Here is a 20,046-nt window from a genome sequence, read left to right on the forward strand (position 1 = left end):
TCAAAGAGGTTGCTTCCTGTGTTCTCCCCTAGGATTTTTTTTTCTTTTCTTTTTCTTTTAGTATGTTATGTTAATCACCATACATTACATCATTAATTTTTGACGTAGTGTTCCATGATTCATTGTTTGATGGATTCCTGTCTCACATTTAGTTCTGTCATCCATTTTGAGTCTATTTTTGTATGTGTTGTAAGGAAATGGTGTAGTTTCATTCTTCTGCATGTGGCTGTCCAATTTTCCCAACACCATTGGTTGAAGAGACTGTCTTTTTTCCATTGGGCATTCTTTCCTGCTTTGTTGAAGATTAGTTGACCATAGAGTTGAGGGTCCATTTCTGGGCTCTCTATTCGGTTCCATTGATCTATGTGTAATCTCAGGAAACAAATGGAGGGTTGCTGAAGTGGTGGGGGTTGGGAGGGATGGGGTGGCTGGATGATAGACATTGGGAAGGGTATGTGCTATGGTGAGCACTAATGAAGGGGGGGAAATCTGAGGGGGAGATGAACCATGAGAGACTATGGACTCTGAGAAACAAACCGAGGGTTTTAGAGGGGAGGGAGGTGGGGGATGGGTTAGCCCAGTGATGGGTATTAAGGAGGGCATGTACTTCATGGAGCACTGGGTGTTATATGAAAACAATAAATCATGGAACACTACACACACACACAAAATAATTAAAAAAAAAATCTCTGGCCTATGAGTAACATATTTAAAAGGGTAAATTACAGTTTTCCTTTACAAACAGTGTAAAAGCAACAAAATATTATTCAAGAGAAATGAGCTAATCTTCCTTCAGCTGGGACACTGGTTTATAAATGATATTCTCCAATTCAGAGTTTCATTCCTCACTAGAAATACTAATGCTTGTTCCCCAAAGTCGAAGTACCTGTTAAAACTCCCATTGCAATTTATAAACCAGAGTTTTAAGCAATCTAAGTCATTTTATATATTATTCTCTCTTTGGCAGTTCTAACAGCTGAAGACTTAGTATCAGCTATGAATTTCATTACTGTAATTTTACTCCCATTCCAAATCATTAATATTGATGCTAAATAAATGATAGTGCTATCCATGCTAAATAATATTATTCTAAACTGCTTAGAAAAGGAAGTACTCTCACAGTGTTTCTTATTACTTTTGCAAAATGAGGAGGAACTGAAATATGACAGCAAAGCTTTAACATTTGTAATGTTGCCATTCTGGTCTTTTCCCCCAATATTTGTCACATTTATAAAAACTAAGATTATAGTCTAACTGAAAATTTTTTATCCATAAAGTATCAAGATAAATAACATAGTTTGTCTTTAAGTATTCTATTAGAATACTCTAAAATAAAGAAAATAGAGTATACACATTTGTCCCAAACTGATTTTTTAAAATGTATCCATCTTTCAAATTATAGAGTCCAATTGAAACACCTAAACTTTCTCTTTACCCAACATCATTTACCTTCAACCTGCAGGTCACCTGATGTTCACCTATGTTTTAAAACACCTCTTTAGATGATTGATTCACTTGGAAGTAGAGAGAAAATATTTGAAGAGATACAGCTGGGTAGGGGAATGACTTGCCATGATACATATGCACACATATCTCATTTCTTTTTTGCTTTCTCTGGTATGTATTTCTTTTGTATGTATTTTTTTGTTTCTGTTGTTTTTTTGCTTCTTGACAAACATACTCTAGTGACTGGATTCTTGTGTCCTTTTTAAGAAAACCACTTTATTGAGGTATGATGGCTATACAAAAAGCTGTCACTGTATAATGTATACAACATGATGGGTTTGGAAATCTACACCTGTGAACGCATTACCGCTCTCAGTGCCATAAAATTATCCATAACCTCTCAAAATGTCCTCTCACTCCCCTTGTTTTTTTTTTTTTTTTTTTTCCTTTGCAGTAAGAGAACCTAGCATAAGATCTATCTGCTTAACAAATTTTAAGTATACAATTCAGTTTTATTAACTCTGGACTCTACGTTGAATGGGAGATGTCCAGAACTTATTTACCTTGTTTGACTGAATTTTGTACTCTTTTACCATCACCTCCTTGTTACCCCTGGCCCCAGTCCCTGGTAGCCATCATTCTGCTCTCTGCTTCTGTGAGTTTGACTCACATTCCATATATGAGATCATGTGGTATTTGTGTATTTTGAAAAAAAAAGTCAGTGTTGAGGCGCCTGGATGGCTCAGTCGTTAAGCGTCCGCCTTTGGCTCAGGTCATGATCCCAGGGTCCTGGGATCGAGCCCCTCATTGGGCTCTCTGCTCAGCAGGAAGCCTACTTCTCCCTCTCCCACTCCCTCTGCTTGTGTTCCTGCTCTCTGTCAAATAAATAAAATCTTAAAAAAAAAATGTTATTTAAAAAAAAATTCCATTCTGAGATCCAGAATTCAATTCCTTTGGATATATACCCAGAAAGTGAGATTGCTGAATATATGGTAGTACTAATTTTAATTTTTTGAGGACGTTTCATACTCTTTTCCATACTGACTATAATAACTTACATTCCCATCAACGGCATAAAAGCGTTCTCTTTTATTCACATCCTCACCAGTGTTTCATATATTTTGTCTTCTGATATTATCTATCTTGACAGGTACAAGGTGATATGTTATTGTAGTTTTGATTTGCATTCCCTTGATGATTAGTGATACTGAGCATCTTTTCATGTACCTACTAGCCATTTGTGTGTCTTACTTGGAGAAATATCTGTTCAGGTTCTTTGCCCATTTTTAATTGGGTTATTCTTCTGCTATTGAGTTGTAGGAGTTTCTTATGTATTTTGGATATTTAACTCTATCAGATACATGCTCTGCAAATATTTTCTCCCATTCAAGAATTTGCCTTTTCATTTTGTTGGATGGTGTGGCTCTGGCTAGGTACGTGGATAGAAGAGACTGTCTCTGGGACATGATAGAGCAGGACTAAAACTGGGTCATAACGCTGCTTCCACAGCACATCTGCACTCAGATCTCTGTTCAGCTTGTCCGCTACAGGGAGCTGTCCTGCCTTCTTAAAGCTGTTGTTCATGGCTCCACCAGAATAACCCAATCTGTAAGCTGGATCCCACAGTTCCCCCAAATGCACTTTGGTCAGGAATGACTGCCAAATCGGTGTTCTTGTAAGGGAAGAGGGTTGAGGCCTTCTATTCCATTATTTTGCTGACATCATCTTCTGGCTTCTTGTTGTGGCATTCTGATTAATTTCTTTTGCACAAGGAAATGAAGAAAGAATTTGTACTTCATGATGGTTACACTTAGATTCTTATCCTGATTCTGCAATGTAGGAAGAATGAGAAATGGGACAATTTGAAGGTTCTGTGATTTCTTTATATTTTGTTTCACGTGATAGGAGGAGATTGTAATTCCCACACCATGCAGAATTTTTGACAAATGGAAGGTTTGCTGCAATATTAGTTAACTCCTTCACTTTGCTTGCTTTCTTCTTATTAGAATGTGAGTACTCTGTCTTATTTATTAGTATATATTCATGAACTATTCACTGTAGCTTTTTACAAAATGTTTGTTGAATAAATAAATGGCATACTAATCAACGTTTTCATATTCCCATATCCCAGGGATTTAGTCTGACACATTTCTATTAGCTGCCATTGGGTCTCTACTAAACAACCACAGGCTTATCTAGACATTTGCCTTAGGAATGCTAGCGATGTAACTCACACTTGCTTTAATGGGGTTGCAGAGATGAATATTGAAGTGATGAGGTTTCTAAGGGAAAAAAAGCCTAGAAAGAAAATTAATGCAAATTATGTATGTGCTTTAGAGGCAGAAGGAGAAATTGTTAGAATGAAAATGATGATTGTTCAGTGTCCAAATGCAAAAAAATGAGAGAATATCTCAAAATGAGAGGAAGAGAGGTTAATCGTGTCCAATATTGTAGGGATGCCATGCTGACTGAAAAAATGTCCTTAAATTTATAAATATGGAGCTGATTAATGAGCAGAGTGTGTAATATCATACCTATAGAAGAAATCATGGTATAAATAAAAATATATGCTGCTTTTTGTAGATGTTAAGAAATTTATGGAAGTCTTTATGAAGAGATACAGAATAACAGTATAGATTTAAATATTTAAATAAAGTCTTGGATGATACAACCATATCAAATATCTTAATGTGTGGAATGTACTTTGAAAATGTTTAAAATAATTCGGTCATTTGATGATCAATTATTTTTTGACATTAAGAAGAAAAAGTGAAAAGACTTGCTCTAAAACTCAAGTTTAAAACACTGATTGGGGGTACCTGGGTGACTCAGACAATTAAGTGGCTGCCTTCGGCTCAGGTCATTGATCCCAGGGTCCTGGGATCGAGCCCCGCATTGGGCTCCCTGCTCCGTGGGAAGCGTGCTTCTCCTTCTCCCTCTGCCTGCCACTCTGCCTACTTGTGCTCTCTCTCTCTCTCTCTCTCTCTGTCAAATCAATCAATCAATCAATCAATCTTTAAAAAAAATAAAACACAAATTGTTTGGACAATTTGTGAATACAAACTTCAGTCTTCAAATTTATTATTAAAAATTACTTCATTTCAAAGAACCCTTTAAGCAAGACAGATTATGTGTTTAAGCTTTTTCAATAACAGATCTCTTTAACTAGTCACCTTTATTTCTAGGTTTTCCTCAAATTGAAATTTGCACTCCAGTTAAAGTAAGTTTGGTTGCTGTTTCCTGAGGCATCATTTCATTTCTTTCTCCCTCCAAGCTTTTGTTCCTTACTTTTTACTAACATTCTCTGAACATTAGTTTTGGACTCTTCAAGATCCATTCCACAATAACCCAGGGTAAATGGGTAACATCCAACGTTATTTACAAACCATGCAGGACCCAAGAGATTCATGGGATAGAAATTGAGGGCTGTCATCTCTATCTTACTGTCAAGTAGAGATCCAGGTGCAATTTGTAACTTGAGACTCTTAATTTCTAACCAGTCATCTTCATGGACATTATCACAGTTGCTAGTCATTCAAAAATGTGGAATTCTTCCTCTTTTCCAATTTCTCTTGAACCCATAAGCTGTTAAAGAATAAATGTGTTGGACAGAGTTAAACAGGCAAGGAAGAATTAATTCAAGACCATTGCTTTGGGGAGAATGAACTCAGCTCCGGTCAGATAAAAGGTGGGAGTGTCTCCATTAGTTGGGGTAAGCCAGTGGAAAGTACTAGAGGATGTTAGGGGCACCATTTGTCAGTGGGATTAAGCCCTCTGTATTTGCTAGTTTAGTGTGTATCTAAGGCTCCTGTCCTCTCACAGAGACTGGGAGATAGGGGCTCTCTTTTATTAGATGATTACATCTCAAAGGGATGACTCCCTGGTCTTTGAAAAAGATATTCCTTGGTTGTAAAACTGGCAAGAAGCTGGGTGAAGATTTATCTACATTTCAAAGGGGCAGAAAAAATGTGCAATTACAAGCTTTCTAACATAAATGCTCTAAGGAAAGAGTGATCAGGGGCCTGTAGTCAGGAAAAAAGTCTGTCTAATGTTTAGTGAAGGTGAGGGGAATATTAAGGCCATGCCTTGGTCAAGACTATGCCAGTCTTCCATTACAAACCTCCACTGGTAGAGTGACATTAAGGTATTCTTGGTAATGCCTTACACAGTATCGGACAAAAGGAAAAGGTGAATATATATCCATCAAATAGAATTGTTCATTACCGCTTTTTCTGTTTTATGGATGGATGGGTTAGCAGAAGCTCTTTCTGCTTTCCCTAAGAATCATAAATTCTAGGGCAAGTTTTTTTTTTTTTTTTTAAAGATTTTATTTATTTATTCACGAGAGACAGAGAGAGAGAGAGAGAGAGGCAGAGGGAGAAGCAGGCTCCCAAGGAGCAGGGAGCCCGATGCGGGACCCTGGGATCATGACCTGAGCTGAAGGCAGACGCTTAACCGTCTGAGCCACCCAGGCGCCCCTAGGGCAAGTTTTTGGAAGTTACTTTTCATTGGCTATAATGACTTGGGATATTGTTATTTTTTAACTCTGTTTAAAGCTGGTACCCGTTAGGCTTATTTCCCCTGGGAATACGATTTGAAGCACCGCGTGCCCAGCTCATAGGTTTGACTCTGGCAGACAGTGTTCAGTCTGATGTGTCTTCACCTAGGTTTTTTCTTTGGTTTACTGTCACCTGGGACAATATGTTTAACTGCTCAGAATCTCACTTCCAGGCTCTTAGAAGTAACACTCTCTTTTCCTCAAAGTAGCATGCTGTACAGCAGTTGGTTATTAAAGAATGCCTCAGGCTTTTAGGAGAAAAATGCCACGTTAATGCCGTATTACCAAAGGAAATCTGTAGACTTAGTTCTTTTTAGGCTGTATTGACCTATTTTTTTTTTTAAAGATTTATTTATTTGAGAGAGAGAGAATGAGAGAGAGCAAGCACATGAGAGGGGGGAGGGTTAGAGGGAGCCCGATGCGGGACTCGATCCAGGGACTCCAGGATCATGACCTGAGCCGAAGGCAGTCGCTTAACCAACTGAGCCACCCGGGCGCCCCTGTATTGACCTATTTATACACTGTTGGGGAAGGAAAAATAATTTTCCTTTTACCTTTCTAAGTTCTTGGTTAAGATCTCCCTGTAATAAAAGACCGTTTAACAGGAGAAAAACAAACAGAAGTTGACTAACGTGTGTACCTTCTGTATACATGGGGGATTCCCCGGGAAAACAGAGTAACTCCCAAATGGCCCAAGCTACCACATGAAAGACCTCTCCAGCTAAAGAGAAAAGAAGATGCTGGGGAGTGAGGAGCCAGTTATAGGAGGTTTCAGGCAAAGGACAGTAAACAAGGGTAAGGTTTTTATGCAGATTTAAGTCCATGACTTCTCAATTGGTAAGAGTTTCTAGAGATGTAGAGTAATCCTCTTTTCCTTGTACACAGAGAGAGATAGACTTACAGATGGAGATTTCTCTTGTAAATGTCTTACAAAACGGTAACTTTTACTTAGTTTTCAGGTCTCCTGTGTGTGCTATTTCTTAAAAATAATCAGCCTAAAATAATTGTCATGCATATTTTAGGGTGACATATTCTGCTCCCCTCCAACACAGATCTTTTATATGCATCACCGAAGTTCAATACAGTTTGTTTATAGTCTCTTTATATTTCTGATTTCAAAATTATTTGGAAAGGTCAACATGTATCTATGATTCCCACCCAGAAATACCATTTGATATCCTCCCTACGTGATGTGGAGAGTTGGGATTGGCAAGGATGGGAGAAAAATAACAGCAATAACAGAAAAATTAAACCTTGTATCATTGTTGCAGGGCAAAATCCTCAGTGTTTTAGAAAAATACATTGCAAAGCCTGTTCATTTTTAAATATTACTTAGTATTTGAAGGCTAGCCATAGAATCACTCTACAATTTTAGTGGCGACTGAAAATTACATCTCAGACCTTGACTTTTTCTTTTTTATTTTTTTTCATGCAAAAAACCAGCTGCAAACACGACAAAGCATTCCAAGGATGCAATTAAACTCAATGGCTTTCTAATGCATTCTTCACTTTTTACAACTATTACATTTCTAGGGGAATACATTACTTAAAGGAACAATTATCCTATGATTCAGATTGTTTTACACGAAATGTTATAATGGCAAGAATATTATTTACATAGAAACTATAGGACAGGACTATTCGGATGAAAAGTTTGGGAAAAAAATGATTTTAACTTTTATTTTCCTTTAGCCACAATTTTAGAAAGGAAACTTAGCTTTTAGTGTTTAGACTGAGAGAAAATGGCAATACTTTTCAAGGACGTATTAAGTGAAATAGGAAATAAAAGACAGGATTATGCTACTTGGAAAGGTTATGAAAGGTTCCATAGCTTGTGTGGAGAGGCTTCTAGAGCTTTCGTTTCCATCGCTCTCTAGCAAGTAACTCCAAATGTTTTTCCTTGTTTATAAATGAGTGTAAAACCAGGGAAGGGGAGCTGGAAGAACTTTTAGGTTTCTTCCACTTGAAGAACAATAATAACTGTCCTGTAGGTCTTGGTATATACCTAGAGTTTTGCAGTGTTTATGGCTCAGCACCATCTTGTTAGGAATATGAATATCCATATCCTTTTTATAGTTGTGGAAATGTAGGCTCTTAGAGATAAGCAACTGCCTTGAGATCGTGCAGTTAAGTTCAAGTCAGAAGTAAAATGCACACCTGTCTGGCCCCAAAACTCATGTTCATTTTTACCCTCTACTGTCTTTTTTTTTGTTTTTTAAACCCAGAGTGCTATTTCATGTAGATGCATCAGTGAGATGTTTTTTTTTTTTTTTTAGCATCATAGTCCACACATTTTTTTTTTGTTTTATTAGGAATTCACTTTTTTCTCTGAATTAAATATATAATTGAAAAGTTTCATATACATGTAAGTGTAATAGTAACAAAACTAAATATGGGGGACCCATCAATAGTACATATTATTTTGAAAAGCATATAACAGAGAATCCCATGGCTTTGAAGGAACTGGATTAATTTTTAAAGGTGGTTGTTTTGTTTTGTTTTTTTGTTCTTCTAGATATGAAACCTAGCGACCAATATATTTTATGTAATGGAATAGCACAGGAGAAAAACAGGAACTCTTCTAGTGTCACAGTTTGCTCAAGGGCAGTTCCATTCACATGAACCCTAACCTGCAGTAGGGTTCGTTGAGAGGTGGCAAAGTTGCTTTCTGGTGAGAAGTATCAAGAGTAGGTGTATCTCATCAGTGGAGTCCTGCTATGATGATGCTAAGGAAAACAATTAAAATTAAGACTGGCTCAAAGGAGTTGAGTGTAGCTCCAGAAATGCAGAATCTCAGGTCTCATTCCAGACCTGCTGAAATATAATCTGCTTTTGAGCAAGATCTCTTGGAATTTGTAACTCTATTAAGGATTGAGAGGCACTGTCCTGAAAGTGGAGGCTCAAGGGAATTTTTCATTCATCCGTATAAAGTCATGCTTTCATCTTTGATCAATGATGATCATCAGAATCATCTGTGAAACTTGAACAAATACAGGTGCTGGCCCCATTGTTTTTGAATGGCTTGGGATATTGGCATACGGCACAGGTACTTTGAAGAAAATCAACACCTCCAACCCAATCATACACACACACATGAACATATATAAACACTTGTCCCAAGATAAATATATTTTAAAAAGCATATGGATAATTCACATATGATCAAAGTTCGAGAAAACTGAGTTAAGTCTACTTGATGCAGAACAGGCCATCTTATATAAAATCTCCCTTCTGAGAAAGGAGCATTTTTATCCTAACATTTACCCTGATGTCATCGATTCTAAATTTATTGGTCCTTTAAAGTTTGGTAGAATGCTACATCACTCTTAAAGGCTTTTCTCAATACTGTTTTTTTTCCAAAGTAAAATATTCTTTGTCTTCTTTAAACTGCAGTTCATTTTTATCTGTACCTCTCCCATGAAACAGTTCACAGCCTGTTTTGTACTATATACTTATGTGCATTGTTGCTGATCTTCTATGTTTGATTATCATTAAATTTCCCACAAGACCTAGAAGATTATTTAGAATGTCATATAATTAGCATTAAATTTGAGAAAGCAAATGAATGAGTAAATAGATAACTCTTTGGGGATACAGTGTAATACAATCAAATATTGGTTGAACTAGGAGTGAAGAAACAGGTGAAGCCCCCCTCTACTATTAAGTCAAGTATGGGTTTGAGTGCACTGAGCCTCTCCTTTTTACCAATTCATTTTGTGGAAATATTGGTAAGTTTTTTAAAGACTTTTTCAATGCATGTAAAATTTGAAAGAAAATAGCCAATTATTTTTTGTTTGTTTTCTACTAAATGTTCTTATAGGTTTGAAAGTAACTTTCTATGTTTCAAATTTATTTCTACCTTATAAATCAAGTCATGGAATTGTAAATAGTTCTTAATAGTAATTACTGTGATTATATATAGCACAAAGGCATAAGAACTTCAGCATCTACACTCCCAAGGTAAGGCTGAATTTTATTATATTACTGTAAATTATCTATGCTGTATAACAAATTATACAAAGTTAGTGACTTTAAGCAACATATGTTTGTTATCTCACAGTTTCTATAGGGCAGAAGCCTGGGCAGGGTTTAGCTAGTTTGTCTGTTTTAGGGGACAAGCTGCTGGCTAGGTGTTGGCTGGGGCTGCCGTCTCAGCAGAGGCTAGACTGGAGAAAGAGCTACTTCCAAGTTCTTTAAGATATTTTACATATAACTGAAGGAGACCATTTCACTAAGTTTTCTTCTACTTCATAACTAGGATCATCTTTCCCTAATGGTCCAATAACACATTCCTCCCTTCTTTCTGAGCCCTAACTGGCAGGATCTTCAACTACTAATAGTCTGATCAAGTTTATTTTGGCTCTTTTATGCTCATCAGAATTTTCTCAGTTTCTGCTCACTTCCTGATTCCAAAACACTGCCACATTAGAGTCATTTATTACTTTGTCACCCACTTGTACCAAAATCTCTATTTTCTATTTTTGTGTAACAATTCGGAACAAACAGCAATTTAAAACCACAAACATTTATTATCTCATAGTCACTGTGGATCGAGATTCCAGACCTTAATCATCCATCCACCTCTCACTCCTAGATCCTCTGGCATCTGCTCTCTCGCTTCTCTTCCTGTTTACATGGCATGGGGGCAAAGGCTTTGCCCCTTGTTGGCCACCCTGTGGCCCTATGCATGGCAGTCTCTGCCAAAGGGTCAGCTCCGCAGGGATGGATGGGGGGATGGTTTACTTGGGTCATCCACTCATGGACTCACAAGGGTGCAGGCAATTTTTCATTTGGGCTGCATTCTTATCTAGATACTCCACTAAGGAATGGTTGCTTTTGGAGCTCGTTCATATTACTGACAGAATTCATTTCTTTGCTTCTGTGTAACTGAAAACCCTGGCTTTTTGCTGGCCATAAAGAGGACTGGTTAACATAAGACTTTGGTCAGCCTCTAGTCACTGAGAGCCCCCAGATGACAGCCAACAAGAAAATAGAGACCTCAGTTCTATAGTCAAAAGAGATAAGGTCTGAAAACAATCCGAGAAAACCTGGAAGGAAACCCTTCCTTGTTGGAGCTTCTGATGGGAGCTTAGTTTTGGCCAATACCTAGATTTCAGTCTGGCTTGACTGGTCAGATGATCATGTTTGTAATTACATTTCAATTTTATGTCATCTCTAATTTACTACATGAGCAGAAGCAAGTCATTTAGTTCTTCATAGTTGGTTTCCTTATACACAGAATAAGGTAACAAGGTACTGAAGCACACAGACCCTTTAATCAGAATCCCTGGGTTCACATTCTGTCCTTACCCAGTATTAGTTACTAACTTCTAAACACATTGGTTTCTTTTCCTATGTAATGCTGCTATATCATAGAGTTGTGAGGATTAAATAGACTGCTTTTGTGAAGTCTTTACTTAGGCTACTGGTACATGTAAAGTATTTAATATTGCTATATATTATTAAAATGGGAGGGGAGGATCTTACAGGTCTTCTTACTTAGGTAAGATTAAGTAACTACGTGTGCTTTCCAGAAACCAACATTGTGAATAACAATATTTGACGTATTGCTAAATTTCACAAAAATCTTTCCAACCTGAAGATACAATTATGTTTCTTAATGTCAAGGAAATAGGTGATTATTCAATATTTTGGTCTAAAGGGTTATATTGATTTCAGAAACTACATTAAATTAACAAACTCTACTAATTCCCTAGATCTCAGGAATATTGCCCTGTCAGAATGGCAGCTTCTTAAATAAGTTTTAATTCACAGTCTATTTTTCTCACAGTTATAAATCCTAAAAATTGCTCAGGAAATAAGGGAAAGAAGGACATCTAGCAGGGTTCTGCCATGTCTGGGCATCAATTAAAAGTGCAATTTTGGTAGCATCTTGCTGGCTCAGTCTTGTAAACTACTTCTTTGTTAATGTGATTTTTGTTCTAACCACCGTAGTATCTACTTCATAATTCATAATTTCAGTTATGCCTTCTCTCTCATATTTATTTCTTAATACTTTTCTTTGCCACTTTCTTGTTATAAGCTTCTTAGTCCATTCAAGCTGCTGTAACAAAATACCACAAACTGGGGGTCATTTAGAAAAAACAGGAATTTATTTCTCAAAGTTCTGGAGGCTGGAAGTCCACAGTCAGAGGGCCATTGTGGCTGGATTCTGGCAAAGGCCCTCCCCTGGGTTGAGGACTGCCAACTCAGTATGTTTTCACATGGTGGAATAGGCTCTGGAGCTCTATGCAGCCTCTTTTATAAGGGCACTCATCCTAATCATGGTCCTCCTTCCTCATTACTTGATTAGTTCCCCAAAGGACCACATCCTAATACCATCAGCTTGAGGATTAGGATTTCAGCATACAAATTTTGGGGGAACGCAAACATTCAGACTGTAGCAGTAACCCAACATTTGTCTCAGGAGCACATGTTTGGTCTTCCAAAGAAACAAGATGCAAATAAGTAAATCCCTGACGTAAGCAGATTTATAAGAGCCGCATTCCTCAGTTTGATGTGATACAATGGACGTTAAACTGGGAATCAGATGTTATGAGTTCCTGTCTTATCTGAAGCACTAATTAGAAGCTAAGGACTATTTATGACTTTTGATTTTTGCATCATTTGTGGGAGTTACACTACACACTAAATTCCTTTTAACTACTAAATGTATGTCTCTTCATTCATTAGCGGGTGTTTTTTTTTTTTTTTTTTTTTTTGAGTATATTTAATAGTTGAAAATAATTGTCAGAGCCAGAAATAAAGATGGGATGAGAAAGCCCTTTTGAGGGATACTGAATAGCTGTATTATCTGGAGGCAACTGAGACTTCATGGAACAGCTTGGAATAGATTTCTTCAAAAGTGGCAGAGACTATCCTCTCTTACACTCTAGACCTGCCCTGGAATTAACATCACAGAATTCATCTAAGAATGTGAAGTCATGGAAAAAGAAAGTCTTTTCTTGATTAACGTAGTTGAGAAGAAAACCCTAGATAGCTGAATTTTTGGAACATCTTTTAGAATTAAGTAATCTTTAAAGTTTATTATTTTAAATCTATAAATCCTGTATTCTGTGCTCATCAGTATTAAAGAAAAAATATTAAAGCTATTTTTATTTGTTTAATCTTTATTCCAGGCATGTGTGGTATATTTTTAAGGCTGCATTGGGTGTGTAGTGATTATGCAAAGTTAATTACTACCTGCCATCAACAGACATAAGAAAGTACATTTGGGTCTTTTATATTTAAACATCAATTTCAAAAATTTTATAAACACATAACATGTAGTTTAGTAAGGCTTTGTAATATATACAACTTTGAACATATAACAATCAAATGGTACAGATGTAGAATGTGATACCAGTTTTTAATTATCATTGATGAAAAAAAAACTAAAATCCAAGAGTAAAAATGAGCAGAGATGAAAGGAACATTTATTTCAAAGTTTTCCTGTCTCCTGATGAATCATATTGCTCAAGGCAGAATCCATTTCCAGAATACGTATGTCCAAAGAGGATTCATAAACTTCAGAACCAAACAGCTGGCTGCCAATGAAAGAATAATTTCATTTAGGAGAAAAATACATAATTGGACTTTTCCCTCTCTATATTTTTAAAATAATTGAGAAAGAAGAATTAGAATTAAGAAAGGGGAATTGTATTTATTTGTTTTCTTATAAAATAGGGATATCTGAGTTAGATAGTTATGGTGGCCACTTTCAGCTCAAATTTAGGATTACTTGTAAAACTTGTGAGATCTCAGTATTATTTTCTTTTTTTAAATTTTATTGTATTATGTTAATCACCATACATTATATCATTAGTTTTTGATGTAGTGTTCCATGATTCACTGTTTGCGTATAACACCCAGTCCTCCATTCAGTACGTGCCCTCAGTATTATTTTCTAATGCTGGAGTTAGAGAAAACTTTTGAAATGCTTTCAAATTATATATTACATAAAGATGAAATGAAAAAGTTTCTTCAATTTTTTTCTCTTGTCATTTTTGATGAGTACACAGATACTTATGTATACTTATTCCCATGATATTTATTAGTTTGCTGGAAATCCTCTGCTTTACATACATATTCTGGAAGAAGAGCTAGTTTCACCTGTTGTTATTCTTATTAAAATAACTATGCTTAATTAAGAAGGTGATATTACATGATAATTTTTTTACTTTTATTGAAATTTGATGGTGGAGTTCAAGAAAATTAGTAGTTAAGTGCAAGAAATACAAAAATACAATAGTGAACATGAAAGGAGATAATAGACGCTACCACAAATAAATCTCTTTTGGAAATTGGGAATTTGACAATTCCTGTTTATTGTATGCTTTTTATAAGAAAATATGCAAAATTTTAAGTGTATCTTCAAGAACAATGTAATTAATTTTTGTCCATTCATCCTCATTCATGAAATGTGCTAAAATCTAATTATTCCACATATCTTTCAAAGTTTTAGCTACTTTATTTTTTGTTTAATTTTTTTTTTAAAGATTTTATTTATTTATCTGAGAGAATGGGAGACAGCATGAGAGGGGGAGGATCAGAGGGAGAAGCAGACTCCCCACTGAGCAGGGAGCCCGATGTGGGACTCGATCCTGGGACTCCAGGACCATGACCTGAGCCGAAGGCAGCCGCCTAACCAACTGAGCCACCCAGGCACCCCATTGTTTAATTTTTTTAAAGATTATTTGAGAGAGAATAAAAGCAAGAGAGTTGGGGGGAGGGGTAGAGACAGAGGCAGGGGAGAGAGAATCTCAAGCAGACTCCTCGCTGACAGCAGAGCCTGACTTGGGGCTTGATCTCACAACTCATGAGATCATGACCTGAGCCGAAATGATGAGTTGGACCCTCAGTCGACTGAACCACCCAAGTGCCCCTCTAGTTTACTTTTTAATAGTGAAAGTAGACATTGTATGATATCTATTCTTTGCTGATGTTTGTTTTATAACCCAGAATGTGGTTTGTCTGGTCAGTCTACCAGTATACTTGGAAAAAAATGGATTTTCTGCTATTGTTGAGCAGAACATACTATAAATTTCAGACTGGTCAAGTTGGTTGGAAGTTCATGTTTTCCAAATCCTTACTGATTTTCTGTTTTCTTAAATTGATTAGTGAGGGAAAAGTGAGAAGTCTTTAAGAATACTTCTAGGCTTTTTCATTTTTCCTTTTAGCTTAACAATATTTGCTTTGTGTAATTTTAAGTGCTGTTAGTGGGCGATACATGTTTAATTTATATTTCTTGGATGAACTGACTACTTTAAAATTATTTGATGATTCCCTGTACTCTTCGCAATGTTTCTTATTCTGCAATATATTGTTTTCTGGTATTATAGTCCTGCCAGCTTTCTTTGATTAATGTTGCATGGCATATTTTTTTCCCAATTTCTTACATGTAAACTATCTATATATTTATAGTTAAAGGTGGTTTCTTATACACATGCCATATTTTTTACTTAAAATTTGATGATCTACTTTTTAATTTGATAATTTGTATTCAGTGAATTGTTGAAGTGATGTTAAAAATTGACCTTGTTAGATATGGTCTCTATGTCCCAAAGGTTTTTTTCTTTCTTTTCCTTCTTTTGGCTTTATTTGGATTATTTTTTTTATTTCATTTTTTACATTGGGCAATTAATTTCATTTTTCTTTATTTTATAGCCTAGGTTTTATAAAATATCTTTAATTTATAGTCTCCTTTCTAGTAATATTATACTACTCACATAAAATATATGAGACTTAAAACAGTGTGCTCCCATCATTTGTGCTATTTTAAAAATACATGTATCATAATATATCGTATAAATTTCAACATATGTTGTTAGTATTTTCCTTAGGTAGTAAGTTATTGTATACAGTGTTATGAAATTGGACAAAAATGTCTTTATATTGATTTTTGCAATTTCTGTGCTTTCCATTCCTTTTTCTTCATCCAAATTTTCATTTAATGACAAATTTCTATCCTAGAACTGCCTACAGTCTTTCTTGTAGAGAAAGTCTCCTTGCAGTAAATTCTCTGCTTTTGTTTTTCTGAAATGGTGGTTATTTTGTTTTGTTTTTGAAATATATTTCACTGGGTATAGAATTCTGGGTTTATTTTTTCCCCCTTAGTATTATGAATTGTTTCTCTGAAGATGTGTGCTATAATTACATTTGTTCTTCTCTATGTATTTTTTCTAGATGCTTACATGCTTTGCTCTTTTAGTTTTTTTTTTTATTTTGTAACTTTAATTTTAAAGAAACCGCATTTTTTAAAAATATTTTATTTATTTATTTGAGAGAGAGAATGAGATAGAGCGAGCATGAGAGGGGGGAGGGTCAGAGGGAGAAGCAGACTCCCTGCTGAGCAGGGAGCCCGATGCGGGACTCGATCCCAGGACTCCAGGATCATGACCTGAGCTGAAGGCAGTCACTTAACCAACTGAGCCACCCAGGCGCCCAAGAAACCGCATTTTTAACAAAAACTATTATTTATAACTCTTTAACCTTGTGCTCTTTTAGTTTTAAAATTTTTTGGGATCATATTATGTGCTTTTGTTATTGTTGTTGCTTATCCTGCTAGGGTTTCTGTATGCTGTTAGTATCTATATTTTGTTGTTTGTCTTTATTTTTGGAAATTTCTCAACTATTACTTCTTCACATATTTGTTCTGCTCCCTTTTTTCTCTGTTATCATTCTAGAACTTTAATTATATATAATTTAGACCATTCATTGATTCTACAGCTCCTGAATGTCTTTTCTATTTTTCTTTTTTAATCATTTTCCTCTTTATGTTTGAGTTTGGATTTCTACTGACTGTTAAGTCCATCAAACTAACTGTTTATCACTGATATTTTATTTTTTTAATTTTTAACCGTCCCCTTTGATTCTTAAATTATACCTTTCCACTAAAATTCCCTATGTGTTAATGTATGTTAACCTTTTCCACTCAAATCTTTCATATATTATAGTTGGTTTTCATTTCCCGTTTGACAACTAAAAATATCTGGGCTATTTCTGAGTCTGGTTCCATTTATTGTTTTATCTCTTAAAAATGGGTTATTTCCTCTTCTATTTTTAAGATGGGTGTCTTGTAACTTTTGACTTAACTATAGCTATCATGTGTAGAATAAGAGTGAGGATAAGATAAATTCTACTTTCCTCAAGTAATAGTCCTGTTTCTTTCTCTCTCAGGCCTGAGTATAGGTGACTGATTGAATCTATTCAGGAGTTGAACTGAGTTTGGATTTTGTTATTGCCATTATTGCCTTCTTGATACCATATTCTTTATATTCCTCCAGGAGAGGGCTCTGGATACTTTGTGTTTTAATATAGGACCTGGGTAGCTAGAGGATTTTCTTCAGTGTTTTTGCTCCTCCCTAAACTTTCTGCTATTCCTCTTCATTTGTTTTAGAGAGAGTCCTTATCGCTGCTCTTTTAGCTCCGCCAGTGGTAGATTACTTCTGCTAGTTACTTATTCCTAGGCTTATAATAAAGCAGGGGCAGATCTCTGTTGTCCTTGCTCACCTAAATCTTAGACAAACCTTGTGCTCTTGGACATCAGGATGAGGTTTTCTCAGAAACCTACCCTGCTTTCTTATGTCTTGGTTAGGGAAGAGATTACTAACTCTTGTCCTGAGGTTGCAGTTGCAAACCTCTGCTTGCAATCAGTACAAGATCCTGCACCCAGGAAGCTTTTCTTTTCTTTTCTTTTCTTTTTTAAAGACTTTATTTATTTATTTGAGGGAGAAAGAGTGAGTGAGAGAGAGAGCACAAGAAGGGTGAAGGAGAAGCAGACTCCCTGCTGAGCAGGGAGCCCAACACAGGACTCAATCCCAGAACTCCGGGATGACCACCCGAGCTGAAGGCAGATGTCCAACCAACTGAGCTATCCAGGCACCCTCCCAGGAAGCTTTTCTGACCCTCTGCTGCGGGCAGAGGGTTTTTGCGTTTACCCTACCACCAGCATCATGTGTTATTGCCTGTGTCTGGGACACAAGTAGTTTCTCTATACCTTTCCCAGAGGTATATATTATTTTCTTCTACTTCTCCAAAAGAAGTCATCCTTAGCTGAATCCCTATAGCAAGAGTATTTGTTGTCTCTTACACACACACATACACACACGTCAATTTAATAAGGAATTCTATTGATCATTTAGCAAAGAAATAAAACCAATCTTATATAGAGTGCTTCAGAAAGTATAGAAAAAAACAACTCTCCTGAACAAGAATACCAAAATACTTAACAAAAACATTTATGTATTAAATTCTAAAAAAATATATGAAAAGGTGTGAAATGCTTTCTATGCTAGGAATGCATGGTTGTTTTAACATTTTAAAAAAGCAATCAGTATAGTACATCAACAAAATAAAACCTACAAATCTTGTTATTATCTCAATAGATGTAGAAAACCCATTTGTCAAATTCAACACCCATTCATTACAAACACTCTCAACAAACAGAATAATTTTCTTAATCTGATAAAGGATACCTTCCAAAAAACTACAAATAGCCTCTTACTTTACATAAAGAAAGATTAAATTATTTCCTCTAAGATTAATGAAAAGATAATATCTGATTTCATCCCTTCTTTTCAACATCAACTGGAAGTGATGTTAATTGCAGATAAATAAGAATCAAGTATGAATGGTTGTGGAGGAAGAAGGAAAATGGTTTATCTATGAATGGCATTGTGTCTAGAATCTGCAGCTAGAATTAGTAACTTGAGTAAGGTTGCAGAATAGGAGGTTGGTATGCAGAAATAAATTACATTTTTCTGTAGTAGCAATGGGATGCTAGACATTGAACTAGAAAAATACCTTTAACATAGCATCAGAATATCAGTATATCAAAGAGTAAGATATATAATGAAAACTGTGCAAGACATCTACATTGAAAATGACAAAATAATGCAGAGAGAAATTAAAGATCTAAATAAGTGCATAAATAAACAATTTTAATTGATTGCCTCGATATTTTCTTGATGTCACTTCTTACTAAACCTATAGATTTGTCAAAAATCTGAATTAATAACAGACTCTAACAAATTAATACTAACAAAAGGCTTTAGAATAAATCGATAAGCTCTTTTTGAAACTTGCATGGAAATTCAGAAGATTGGAGCCAAAACAATTCTGAATACTGCTATAGACTGAATATTTGTGTTTCCCCTCACCACCAAATTCATATGGTGAAACTGTACTCCCCAGTGTGTTGGTGTTTGGAGGTGGAGCTTTGGGAGGTTATTAGCGTCAGGTCCTAATGATGAGATAAATGTCTTTATAAAAAGAAGAAGGGGGGGCGTCTGGGTGGCTCAGTTGGTTGAGTGTCAGACTTTTGATTTTGTCCTAGGTCATGATCTCAAAGTCATGGGATCGAGCCCCACATCAGGCTCATGCTCATTGGGTAGTCTGCTTGAGATTCTCTCCCTCTACTCTGCCCTTCCCCTATTCTCTCTCTCAAGTAAATCCTTAAAAAAAAAAAAAAAAGAAGAAGAGGCAGGAGATCTCTCTGCCACGTGAGGACACAGTGAGGAGGCAGCCCTCTGTAAACCAGGAAGAGACCCTTTACCAAGAACTTGACCATCCTGGCACCCTAATCTCAAACTTTGATCCTCCAGAACTGGGAGAAATAAATGGTATTGTTTTAGCCATCCAGTTTGTGGGATTCTATTATAGCAACCCAAATTTGACTCTGAAATACACATCAATAGTAATCAGGACAATGTGGAATTGGTATGAATATAGATGAATATATTAATACAATATAGTAAAGAATCTTGACAGATACAATATTATTAAAAGATTTTTTTTAAGATTTTATTTATTTATGCATGAGAGACAGAGAGAGAGAGAGAGGCAGAGGGAGAAGCAGGCTCCCAAGGAGCAGGGAGCCCGATGTGGGACTCGATCCCAGGACCCTGGGATCATGACCTGAGCCGAAGGCAGATGCTTAACCATCTGAGCCACCCAGGTGCCCCCTATTAAAAGATTTTTGACAAAGGTGCTGATTCAGTGGGAAATTTTTTTTAAACAAATCGTGTCAGAGCAACTCCATA

This window comes from Mirounga leonina, unplaced genomic scaffold, assembly GCF_011800145.1.
Source record: "Mirounga leonina isolate KUSES-001 unplaced genomic scaffold, KU_Mleo_1.0 Mir_168, whole genome shotgun sequence".
Classification (NCBI taxonomy): Eukaryota; Metazoa; Chordata; class Mammalia; order Carnivora; family Phocidae; genus Mirounga; species Mirounga leonina.